The sequence below is a fragment of the Zophobas morio genome, unplaced genomic scaffold, assembly GCF_036711695.1.
Source record: "Zophobas morio isolate AGI-343-1 ecotype UQ-CSIRO unplaced genomic scaffold, CSIRO_AGI_Zmor_V1 ptg000011l, whole genome shotgun sequence".
Classification (NCBI taxonomy): domain Eukaryota; kingdom Metazoa; phylum Arthropoda; class Insecta; order Coleoptera; family Tenebrionidae; genus Zophobas; species Zophobas morio.
Window position 1 is genome coordinate 12,083,966 of NW_026972116.1, and position 13,665 is coordinate 12,097,630.

Here is a 13,665-nt window from a genome sequence, read left to right on the forward strand (position 1 = left end):
ATGTGGTGTGTATTAACGTCCCCTGTAGCTCGTTTGCTGATTTTCCGACTGCCATAGTTTAAATTTGCCGCAACATCACTCGCGAATGTATTATCATCGAGTTAATCGGGAGGGCACAATAGTTATTTATTATACAAGCGGTTAAAGTGAATGTTTAATGAGCGGTCAGTTTAAGGCGAGAGCGGCGTATGCCGCGAACGCCTTAAGACCGCGAGTTACACATTCATTTTAACCGCGAGTGTAATACAAAATTTTATTCAATTTTGACAACCCCAAGTCCCAAATTGTGAAAAAATTGGTGATTCAAAGTTCAGCAGACTCGAGAAACGTCAGAATTGACAGCGACCAAATAAAAGTTTTATATGTGTAGAATTTAGTGTACAATATCAGGTGTGTGTGTGTAGTATGTGACTCTGGCGACGGTTGTTTGTTTATTTTAAACAAACTAAAATTATCGAAAAATTGCAAAATCATGCAAGATTCTAACGACAAAACTTGGTCCCAGAAAACACCAGATCAGAAAGTGTATCAAAAGTTCTTTAGATGGAAAGAGCAGCAAGACACTGGAGAAATTACAGAAATGGTAACCATGGTTTTAAAACAGCAAAATAAAAATTTTATTTCGCTAGCGGTTTAAACATTTTATGGTGCTACCGGATAAACCAAAGCTTTAGTGGCCTACTGACGGCAAAATAAACGTTTGTTTACATGTCAAAATTGAATAAAATCATTTATTCCTCCAGTAACAAAAAAAGAAAAAAAAAGCTGCGACTAAGTTGTGCTGGTTGAAGACACCTCTTAGTGCTCAGCCACAAAAAAAACTTGCCTAACTTTGAATGAAATCAAATTAAACGTTCTGAATCAATGACTATTTGAATATCACAAATTTAATAAAAACAAAGAAAAGTATGAAGTAAAGTATCTGAATGCAAATACACACGTTATTACGGAAATGCGGTGGCAAATTTAAAATTATGGCGGTTAACAAGAGAACAAAATTTTAATAAAAATATGCACAGCGACAGCGGCACCAGAGCGTTATAGGAGTGTGGCGATCGAACTATATCAATTTCATTCTAGAGCATAGCGTTGTAACTCAAGCGGAGTTTGGGGCTCCTGGTTGTGGCTGTTCTTCCACCACGACGGTGATTCTACTCTATCGGCAAGCATGCTGCCCAACACCCCTCTATCAGGAAGAAACGTGCTGCGCGAACAGGCCGTTACGGTCGCAAACTCGTGGTTGGAAATCCCGCCTATTGGGTCAAACCGCTCCTCTGACTACTATTCAAGATCCGCGTCTTTTGTGCAGATGGCGCGACAAATCCTGCCAGCTCGACTAGGAATCGCGCCCTTCGCTTCTGCCACGTGTTTCTGTGTTATTTACCCCAATCCCATTTAAATGTTCTTTTTCTATAACTCGAATATTAAACTACAACCGAACAAATGTTAAAGTTTCAAAAGAGCAATCAACAAAATTTAAATTCGCCATACACTCTCTAAACAGCAAAGAATTCTTTTCTGAGATTAAGATTGGACATCAGACAGTTTATATGATGGAAGCATTCATCAACAAAATATGTGCTTGAAAAAAAACTAGCAAAGATTGATAAAAACAAAAAAAAAGATCTGGCTTGAAGTAAACTTGTACAGACAAAAAAATTATGTGAGGTTAGAAACTGCAGAGCATGAAAATTTACGTTCAATTTAAATTATAGAGCAAAGAAAATTACTGAGGCTAAAATTGTAAGTTAAAGAAAATTTTCATGAGGTTAATATTTGCCACACTTTATCAACGATTCAATCAAAGAACTTATATGTTGTTAAATTATTCTCCACTTTATCAACGATTCAAACAAAGAATTTACATGATGTTAAATTATGTCCCACTTTATCAACGATTCAAACAAATAATTTACATGATATTAAATTATGTCCCATATTATCAACGATTCAGACAAAGAAGTTACATGATATTAAATTATGCCTTGATCCAAGTGACCAGTTACTTCAAGCAATTCTGTTTGAGAGTTTATATCGTAGACTGTTCCCAGCTTGTCCCAAATAAACACATGGTAAACAAACACAATATGCATCTCACGTTGCGAGAAATATGCGTCTGGGTGGTATAATTTCCCACGTGGCGAGAAAAATGTCTTGGTGATGTGATGATGATAACTGCCTAAGGGGAAAAATTTTAATCCCCCACGATACTATAAATTGTATCGCACTCTCTTTTCCCAAAGTGGGATGTTAGATTAATTTAACTGCCGTAAATGAATTATTAATAATCTTGTGTGAGGAATTAAGAAGTGTTATAATGTAACACTTAAGTATAAGCATCCAGAAACCTTATTTATAATTTGATAAACAAAGGATGAGTCCTGACTAAGTGAATTTCATGAAATCTTCCAGCAATTGCTTTATCTGAACAAACTCAATACTCTTAAATTGTGTTAGAACCAGTTAACGACTAAAATCTTGACATGAACTGTGAATTTACAAACAATAAAACAAATTTACACCACACGTGTTGGCGTCGGTCGAAAATTCGCATATTTCCGCTTGGAACAACAGCAATAATTAGTTACGCTTATTGGGGAAACTGTAGCGTCGTCAATCGGTACGATTAATTATGGTTAAATAAAAGCTCCCCCTTTTTAAATACGAAACCAACTAAACTTAATCTAAGTAGCTTCCTTACCGTGTTTTTTTGCTCACCAAAAACAAAACAACAGTGACGCATCTCCACCTTCTATTTACCAAGCAAGCTAATTTCTTCCAACCCTCTTATTAGATACTCCCCAGAAATTCCCTAAAAGAGCTACCAACTACCAGAAAAGACCTAAACTTGCACATGGTTGCCCATGTTTAACGATTTCCTTAATTTGAAATTTTTTTCAAATTCAAATTACTCAAATGCGACTTCGCGCCGTTGTTAATTTGTTTCAGCGCAAAATTTTAATTAAAATTTGGTCACCACAATCTATTTAAAACATACCTATCACTTTTGACAATTATTTAGTAATTAAACAATACAAAAAACTTTTAAAAACCTATCTTAAGTGTTCAGAATATATTGTTACCAAAAACCAGGTTCACACAGTTAACAATGGGAAACGTTGACAGTCATAAGTACTTCAGGTAAATAAACATTTTGAAGAGGAATGCAAAGTGGATATTTGTAACTCCAATTTATTAATTCTACACGTGGATTTTAAATTAAATCGATGCAACAAAATAGTTTTTCTTGGAAGTACAAGATTAAATTATTATTATTATTATTAGTTTTTTCGCAGTAAAACTTATCATATTTTTTGTGTGCAGCGTTGCCACATGTCTTATTATTGCTGCGGCAAGTGCAATGTTAGTAAATTAACAATGACAGTATACTTCAACGGGTCAAAATATGTTTTTCTATTGTCTTGATCTATAAATATTCATTTCGTTGAGGTAAAATTGTATGCAAAGAGAAATGAGAAGATGTGAATAGATTTGATTTAATCATAATCGAAATTAATCATTTCTCTAACAATTTTATAAATGTAGTATTACCAGAATATTGCAACATATTTTTTCTATGAATGAAATAACTGTGCTAAACTTAGAAATTCAAATACAATCTATTAGAGAAACGTATAATGGTTGTAATTATCAATATTATCACACAACACGCTAACAATGTGTACGATCCTTGTACAACTGGTACGGAAAATTTAGTTTTCCATAACGAAATAGAGTAATAAATTGAATACTAAATTTTTAGGAATTGAATTAGTGTGTCATTTATCACATAAAGGTGGAAAGTGCTTGCGTGTTACTGTCTTCACGACCACTAATTATTGTAAGGATAGGTACCTTTTACCACTTTCACAAAAAAATTTTTATAAAAAAACATGGAACCAGAAATATAAAAAACCTTGAAAAGCAACAGCTAAATATAGAAATTTTTAATTATAACCTATACTTGCGAACATGCATCAAGAAAAGATTTCGCAGCTGTGTTACAAATTTAAAACATGTATCGATTTTCTGAAGCACTTGGAACATCATTTCTGTACATCTTATTACAAAATTTTTGTTATCATGGTATTTAAAATTTCGTAGTGATTTTTTTTTATCTTAAACTTAGATTTTTGTGCCGTATTTTAGAATCTATCAGCATTTTTGTTTTAGTTTTTGGCAATAAATAATAGAATGAATAGGTACTGCTGATTTTAAAAATTTTTTTAATTTCTTCTGCTGTTACAGTACTTGTCCTTGAGTTAAAATTTTTTAAACTGACGCCATATATACGTAAATTGAAATGATGAACGTGTTTAAATATTTTTTATTGGACGAAAACAATCATTACCGAATTATATACAGGGTTATTCACGAGAAGCTCCACACCTGAAAAATTCAAAACGCAACCAACAGTACAATTTCATAGCAGTCTTTGATATTTACTTTCATTTTTGTTTTAAGTTAAACATATATACCTAGTTAGCTGTTTGGTTTTGATAATTTGGAAATAAACGTCAATTGTTAGGTTAAAATCAAAAACAAACAAATTCAAAACAAGATCTCATCGTCATCAGGGCATCTTCTGTAAGGATAATGTTCTCTACACAGCCGTGAACCACTAATCATACATCGAAATCACATCGGTCTTTTCCTCATTTAAACTGATACTATTTCCATGATGTTACACAAAACAGATAATTTATGTTTTACTTAAAAAAAACGGTATGAAATATCAAAGATAGTTTTCAAATTGTATTTCTGCGTAGTATATATGATTTTCTGGTTGCAATTGCTACTTTGTCATTTCAAGTAATAAAGTACGAAAAAACATTAACACAATAAAAGTTACATAGTTAGAATCAGTAACGTTTAGCAATATTGCTAAAAAAACATGATCAAATTTGAAAATAATAAAGGCGCATTAAAAAAAAAAAGTATAACTTCAACGAATTTTACTGAAAATGTGTAGAACTCATATAAACTGATATCTCCGAAATTTTTCAAATGAAATATAACGAGCGTTCAAATAAAAACGACGTCAAGTTGGCTTTGGAAATGTGAACGAATTATTCACTAAGCCCTACGTTCAAATTTCCAAAGCTAGCTTGACGTCGTTTTTATTTGAACGCTCGTTATTATTTACAGCCTTTATAATACGCAACCCCTTAACTTCAAATGAACATTTTTTAAATTAAAAGGAAAAATTGTAGACGTATAATTTATTTATAAAATACTGGTTTATGGGTTTTCCAACTAGGTTGTATCAAAGTCTATATGCTTGTGTAAAAAATCACCCTTCGATCCTCAGGTACTACGTAAAAAATCTTCCAGTCAGTACCTAAACATAATTTACTTTTACCAATAGTTATGAAACTAGAACATCTACAATTTATTAGCGAAAAATTTGCATGTACGAAACAAAAACACGAAAGAAATTTGTTTGAAAATTGTAATTTTTCTATAAATAGAATCAACGATAATTTATAATAGTACTATGCTTGCGTACGTATAGGTTTTTATTTATATAGGAATAATCAAAGTCTAATAAGATGTGCGTAATATCAGCGCCAACTGACATCGACCCGCTAACAATAGAATAAATTCAACTTGATTACAGTCTGAATCATATTGCAACATTCCGTTAAACTCGTGAATCTAGAAGGGAATATTTTTAGCGGAGATTCAGCGATAATTGTACGCTGATTTGTTTAATAAATATTGATGACAACTAGTACTTACTATCAATAAGACAAATTAATTATATTATTTAAAATCAACGTTTTTTTTTAAATATTTTGGGACACATAATTGATCGATGATGGTTGTTGATTCTATGATGACATTTTGTGCAATCCACCAATTAATTAAATCAACATTTCAAACAAAAAATCACCACTTACATGTAGGTGTAAATCAAAATCATTTGCGTCTTCAAGGAAGCGGTAAATTTGTTTATGTCTTCGGGTACTTTAAAGGCCTATAAATACTGAGGTGGTTCAGTCTCAGCAACATCGTTGCACGGTAACCACACCGAAGAATAAGTGATCAGTGCCTGTTATTCTTACAAAATCATGAAGAAGTCATTTGTTTTGGTAAGTGCTTTTGCTTTCAAATAGTTGCTTTTTTTAATTACAATTTTTTATAGATTTGTGTCACCTTACTGGTGTTTTTGTTAGCAACTGCATTTGCTTATCCTGCTTCGAGGGACAGTCTTGATGATTTAGCTGTGGCTGCTGACGATTTTGTCTTCGAACCCTTGTTTTCGCTAAGAAGACACACGAATGAGAAGAGACGAGTTTTTAATTTCCGTCCTGACTATGAATACTATCGCGACGATTCAGACGATTTTCCTACTGTAACGTAATTGTCGATTACCCATTGTCGATGCAAAACTAAAGAACTGAAACATTTCATCTTCGTCGTAATTCTTATTTATTGCTGTAATTTTTAATATTTTCTTAGTAAATGTTATAAATATTATAGTCTTATTGCCTACATTACCAGCCCTGTTCTGCTTATAAAATCAAGTACAATTCAAACAAGAGCAAGCATGTAGAAAAGACAATAAAAGAAAGAAGTTCAGGTATTTTTCCTTCAGACCATTTCGATGTTTTGTCGATGTTGTGACAGCAGTCTGTTTGATGAATTTCTAATTTATCTGGTTGTCCGACAAAAGAACAGCCCTGGTCATAATATTTACAAGGAAAATCTAATTTTTCGTGTAATTTTTCCAGTGTAGAATTTTTTTCGTAAGCAATTGGAGAGCGGCATTCTGGACATTCGGATAATTTTTTAGAACACTTTGTACAAAAGGCATGTCCACGGAGGCACTCACTGATTGGTGGAAATATATATTCGGTACAAACTGGACACTGAAATTCTTCAAGTAATTCTTTACGAAGCACCATATTGCAAGTAAAATAATTGTCAAAGTAAGTGTCACATTTAGTGAAAAAACACCAGTTTCTGTTTTCTTTTGTTTTTTAGTGATTTTTATTTTATTAAGAAATAATTTAGGAGAAAACAACACAAATTTCCATTTGTAACTAACAATTTTGAATTGTCAACTTCAAACACCTATAGTCTATACGGAGAATATTTTAGTCGTTTTAAATTTAAAAATTGACACAATGTTTTTCTGTGTTTTATGAGCTAGGTTTACCAGAATCACAAAATTTTGTTATATTTATTGTGTCGGTCTTGGTTTTATTCTTCTGATTTCACTCTGCTCTAGAGGAGTGTAATATTACAGAACTTTTACATTTCAGCACAATTAATGACCCCCAATAGATAGGATGTAATACATTATGCAGTATTTCTGTTGAATTTTTGCCTTCGGTGGAAAAATAATAGTCAACAAAACATATAGAACAATTCTTGACTTACCTTGGTGGAAGTATTTTAAGAACAAATATAGAATTGATATTACTAGTATGTAAAAATTAAGGATCTTATATCGGGTGATCAAAAATGCCTCCTTGACTTTTAATCTGCATGTGTTTGAAGACTGTAAAATAAAATAACAAAACACAAAAATACCATAATAAAGGTAGAGTTTCAAGATGCGCCACTTTTTTCTGTGACGGTGATGTTCACAACAAAAAATGTTTTCGATTAGTTCCAACAAATAAACACGTGATAGGTACTTGAGACAATTTATTATACGCTAAAATAAATGTTGAATATGTTGTCTCTTTTATGTTAAGTAGGTACGTCTGACTTTGTCGTCTATTAACTGCATAAATAACATTTTGTAGCAAGGATTTTGCGTTAATTCCATCATTTTTGCAGTAATCCTTCGCCTTCATTCGTTTGGGTTGTCAATGAGGCTATGGTAAATCGAGTTTTTGAGATATAGCCATAGGAAAATATCTCTCGGTGTAAGATACAAAGACCTTGGTGGCCACAGGTTCTGTGTTTTGACTGAGTGAGGCGATTTGCAAAAAACTCTCGTAATAAAGCAGTTGTGAGTCCAGCTGTATGGGTTGTGGCACCATCTTGTTAAAAATATCTTATCGCCAATTCATCGGCATGGAGTTGATTTACAAAAGGTGATAAAATATCTTGTTAGCATCGTGCCGTTGTTCAAAAAACGGTCTCTGGGCCTCTGTTTTACATTGATTTGATGATTTGCCTTACTTTTTAATAACTGTAGGTAGAAGAAATACGACGATATTAAGTTTACGGAACGATTAAGCTAATTAGTAGTCCCTGTAAGTACAGAAAACGTGTTCTGAATTTCCTTTGTAAGAGCCGAGTAGTGTTGCAAGTAGTTCCATCCCACTAAAACTGGCTCATTTCACTTTTTATAAGCGACTTCAATGGACGCTTCTAGAATTCCACTGAATGTTTTTCCTTGGTTTTTCATAATTTTTTGACACAAGGTGGAGTGAAGTTTACCGATGACCCTAAATATAGAACAATGTAGGTAGGTATTTTTGAGTGCGAGCCAATTAAATAAGCAAATAAAAGAAACGAAAACTGAGTTTATTAACATATTCCGAAAAACAATAAGTTATATATATACTTATTATACAGAGTGTTCATTTTATCTGTTCACGCCTGAATATTTCTGCATAGGCAACCCATTTTACGTTTCATAAACAACTTTGATTAATTTTTATTTTTAAATAATAATGAACGCATAGATAGCAATGATCAGAACCAAAATTATGACAAATTATTTCTGTCAGCCAATTATTTTCAATTTTCGTTTACTTTAAAATGTTTTCGAATTCTGAAAAAACAGACATACTATTAATTGGGAAAGTGTGACAAAAAGTTTGATGCTGGTGTTTGTCTCTACTCCAGGCAATATCCCAATAGAAGAACTCCCTCAAATCAAGCGTTTAGAAAACCTGAAAAAAATTTACGAGAATTTGGGCAATTAAAAAAAAAAGTTAGAAATCGAACTGTAGCAACGCCGGATAATGAAGCTGCTCTAACTGAAATTGTAGCCGAAAATCCCCACGTGAGTCAAAGACAGATTGCAAGACAAATGGAGATTAGTTTGGGTTCGGTTTTCAACATCTTAAAGGCAAACCGATTTCATCCATACCTTGTGACAATTGTCAAACATTTAACAGAACGCGATTTTATCCGACGGTTAGTGTTTTGCGAATTCGTGAGGGCTCAATTAAGAGACAATTAAGATTTTTTATTTAACGTTTTGTATACGGATGAAGCCACATTTACCAACAGACACAACTCACATTACTATGCCCAACAAAATGCCCATTGGTATCAGCAAAAGCATTTCAAAGAAGTTTTCAAAGTTAATGCTTGGTGTGGAATTGTTGGTAACTATTTCATTAGTCCACATTTTTTTGAAGGAACTTTAAACGGACCTATGTATCTAAATTTTTTAAAGAATATTTTACCCGAACTGTTAGAAAACGTAGAGCTAGACATACGAAGAATAATTTGGTTTCAAAATGATGGCGCTCCCGCTCATTATCAGAGAGAGATTAGGAACTATTTACACAGAACGTTTGGACCAATTGCTAGAGAAGAGTACGCTTGGCCTGCACGGAGCCCTGATCTAACGCCATTAGATTTTTTTCTTTAGAGGAAGGTGGAAAATGACGTTTATAGTATCTCAATTGAAAATGAAAACCACTTACGTGAAAGGATAATAGCGTCATGAAGATCTACATATAACTCCCGACATGTTAGAGTTCGTAGAAATTTTGAACGTAGGATAGGACTTTGTGAAGATAGTGGAGGCAGGCATTTTGAACATTTATTATAAATTCCTTTTCGTTGTAATCTGATCCATTAATAAATTGAGTATTAATTTTTTCAATTTTGTCATTATTTGGCATTGACATCTTTGTCATCTTTTTTCTGTGATCGCTATGATTGCTTATTTAAAAAAAAATAGTCGTCTCTGGGGTGTATAATATGTTGCCTATGCAAAAATTGTCAGGCGCGAACAGATAAAATTACCACCCTGTATATTAGATGTTGTCTTTGTCACACAGCAAAGAAACATTCATTGAAGACAAATTTGCAAGAAAACCACATTATCACTCTAAACTTTGCAGTTGAAAAATGTTCAGTCTTTCTAATTTATACAAAATCATCATGGAAACAGCTTTTACTTAACAAGAATCATTTATCTCCATTGAGACAATATTAATTGTGTTTTCAGCACTGTAATTTTTAATTTATACATACAAGCCGATTGTGAAAGATCACCGTACATCCATTTACAATTCACATTTCCTTGTGAAATATTGGTTGCCTATCTAACAAACACATTGAAAAATCTTAGGAAATTGATATTTGTGACAGGCGATGAGTATTCAAAGTCCCTATAATAGGAACATTAATCAGTATAGTCTTTGCCATTTCTATTGAAACACCACTTGTTAATCGTAAATTTGGCAACGTTCATATTTAGACAATTTTCTAACTAAAAGCCGTTGTCAATCAGCCGAAAGCTGTTACCAATTGCTAAATTTTAAGCAAAAGTCAACAGGTTGTGTTTCAATAGAAATGGCAAAGACAATAGCTATGCGTATTACAACGAGGTGGCAACATTTCAAGGTATGAACAAGCACAATCAATTAAACGAGTTTAGTTTAATTGCATATTTTTTATAGTAACGCCTATATAAATATCAAAGAACATTTTTAACAAACATTTATTTTTTGTTTTCTAATCATTAAATCAGTTTTAGTATCTCGCCAAATTTTACTCTTATTTTTTTCACGATAACTCGTATAGATATCAAAAATATAGATAACGTTGTTAAACCACAAAGGAGCATGTTGCGAAACAAAATTTTGCGGTGACATCATAAGGCATTTGGAAAGCATGAAGAACTCAGTGCTAATTTTCAATTTCCAAAAATCTAATTAAAGGAGTAGAAAAAAGACTAAAAATTTGTTCCATATTTGATCAGAGGGTGAAGTTATTGTCAAAACATGTTTCGACATTAGTCGAATATTGAAAAATTTAAATGAAAACTAATTAACTAATCAAACATAGCAGCGATTTCTCGAAACAGGTTTCAACAATAACTTCATCTGATTAAATATGCAATAGATTTTGAGCGTTTTTTTCATTTCCTCAATTAAATTTAGAGATTCCATGTTGAGTATGACGGACTTTCACTTATTCCAAAAAACTACATGGACGATTGGACGTGGTTGAAGTGGATTAATAAATACAGGTACAGAACCGTGTAACTTTTGGATTTTTTAAATACGGTTTACTCTGAAAAAGTATAACATGATGTCATTAATTTTATCGCGGGAATGACCAGACAAATTAAAAATATCCTTAAAATACGTCTAAAATTTCACAGTAGGTTTAGTAGTTTTGAAGGTTATCTGTCCAATAAAATCGTGAATAGAAGATATATTAATGACGAATGGCAGATGATGGAGCACACAAGACAGACAGCTGGAAAAGGGAGACCAACTTTTTCAAATTTTAGGAGCTATGAAATGCTCAGATGGAATTGACCGTTCATCAAGTGGACTCTACTAACACTTCTTTAGTTTACAGTCGGGAAGTAAAAAATTCATGCAAGAAATAATTCACAAGTAAATATGGTCATGAATGTTACAATAAAGGTAAACAAGTTGTACACAAAAGATCCGATTTTACTGCTGTCATCTAACCTTAGAGAATGTGGATCACTACGAATGTATGGAAAACCTAACCCAAACGACTTTTCAAAAAACAAGAGAATGAAAGAAAATTATGCTATAATTAATTCTCGATCTATATACAGGTATAACACACACTCCATATTTCTATGCCCAAAAAAGTATGCCGCATATTATACGCTTTACCCCGTCTTCGCAAAACAACCAACTATTGGGCCAAGTTATGCATCACTCAGACGCGGGTGTTCCCATCTATTTGGGCAATGACAAACCCGCAAACTTAGCGAGAAACCATGTTACTCGCTTTCGCCACGCGAACCTGTGCATTTTTGTTTTAATTATTAATTAATGATGAGTGAATGAGTATTACAATTACTCCTTTAAATTAATTACGCCACACTCTATCAAGAGTTTCAACCAACAAAGAATGTACATGATGTTAAATGATACCACAATATATCAACGATTTCAAGCAACAAAGAAGTTACACAAGTTGGTCTCGGAAACGCTCAGCGTACTTCGATTATAAGTGTTCAAATTCAAGCTGCAAGAAAATTATTAAACCTGGAAGAGAATAATTAGACCTGCAAGAAACTATTAAACTTGTAAGAAAATATTAAAGCCTTCGCGTTCTTCGGGTCCACAAGGGTGTGAATTTGATGGTGTAAATTTCAAGGTCCTTTCTCCCAAAATGGATCAACGTTTAGGTTAGTTTAAACACCATAGATGAATTATTGTTAATCTCGAGTAAGAAGTGTGTTACAAATGAACTTTAGTTATAACTTGATAGAGCAAACCCAGAATGTGATGGCGAGCGGTGGGGATACAAGTCCGCAGATGACGTCATAAGGGCGCAGTGGAAGGGTAGTTCCAGTGGCGTGATACTGGTTTGCGGTTCGTAGAGGTCATCGTATGCTAAAAAAATCTTATATACGCCAATGGCGGCCAATGCACTTTGTTATTGTACTGTGTTGGGTGGAATGAGCTTACAAATGCGTCAACTGCGCACCCCCGCCGCTCGCAAACACATTCTGGGTTTGCTGTAATTAAAAGAGTGAATTCTGAATAAGTAAATTTCCTAACACGTGGTTTCTAGGTACAATTCCATGACTGTTAAATTGTATTAAGTTTGAACCAGAAACAGTTGCAAAGCTTACCATGAACTGTGAATTTACAAACAATAACAAAAATTGACACCACATGTTGACATCGATGAAAATTCAGAACATTTCAGATCAGAAAAACATTAATAATAATTAATTACGCTTGTTGGGGGAGAAACCCACAAACTTAATTTGCCTTACCCTTATTTTCACCACGTGTTTACATTCACAAGCAACATCGCCAAAAAATAGACGACAAGTGGGGGCACTTTCTCTGCCTTACCAACCGACTACCAATCCCTTAACCAACTATCAACCTAAAAAGTGACAGTTCTAGTTTTCTAGACGGTCAACCACACTAAACGAATATCTCTGCAGATGTTTGTCTATGTTTAACGTTTTTCTTAATTTCTTATTCAAATTATAGGTATTTGATTAAGTAACTTTCTGGAGCGGGAACCATTTCCAAAGAAGTTTAATTATTTAATTAATGATTTATGTGCCATCGTACTATTTTATTACAACAAATTGCCTGGAATTAAAATAAAAGTCCAAAATGTCCATCATTACTCAGAAGTCTAATATTTTAAATTTCACGGGTCACTGGAAGGAAGAAACATTGATGAAAGCCTTATATTAGATTGACACACATACGTTTACCTTTCGGTGTAGTTCATTATATAAATTTATTACATATATCCTAGATAAATAGATATGTTTTACAGTTTATATTGTTTATTTATAATTGCAAAAAAATATAATAGTCATTTTGTTAAATATAAGTGATGTTTACCGTTATCACATTTCAGAACGCACAGTTAAGTAAGATGTTTCCGTGGTGTAGTGGTTATCACATCCGCCTAACACGCGGAAGGTCCCCGGTTCGATCCCGGGCGGAAACACTCTTTTTTTTTTACCTATTTATTACCAGTCGTAAA

At 33.1% G+C, this 13,665-nt stretch overlaps 2 long non-coding RNA genes and 1 other non-coding gene across 3 annotated transcripts; 2 read left to right on the plus strand and 1 right to left on the minus strand.

The window, feature by feature from the left end:
• The first annotated feature begins 5,936 nt into the window (after positions 1 to 5,936).
• LOC135126499 (uncharacterized) lies at positions 5,937 to 6,485 on the plus strand. The gene is made up of 2 exons (XR_010280049.1): positions 5,937 to 6,095; positions 6,149 to 6,485. It is a non-coding gene; the product is annotated as an uncharacterized LOC135126499 (long non-coding RNA).
• On the minus strand, positions 6,148 to 6,936 carry LOC135126500 (uncharacterized). Its single transcript, XR_010280050.1, has 2 exons — positions 6,839 to 6,936; positions 6,148 to 6,775 (listed from the first exon to the last, which is right to left on the minus strand). It is a non-coding gene; the product is annotated as an uncharacterized LOC135126500 (long non-coding RNA).
• A 6,620-nt stretch (positions 6,937 to 13,556) lies between these two features.
• Trnav-aac (transfer RNA valine (anticodon AAC)) lies at positions 13,557 to 13,629 on the plus strand. Its single transcript has one exon. It is a non-coding gene; the product is annotated as a tRNA-Val (tRNA).
• Positions 13,630 to 13,665: the final 36 nt, after the last annotated feature.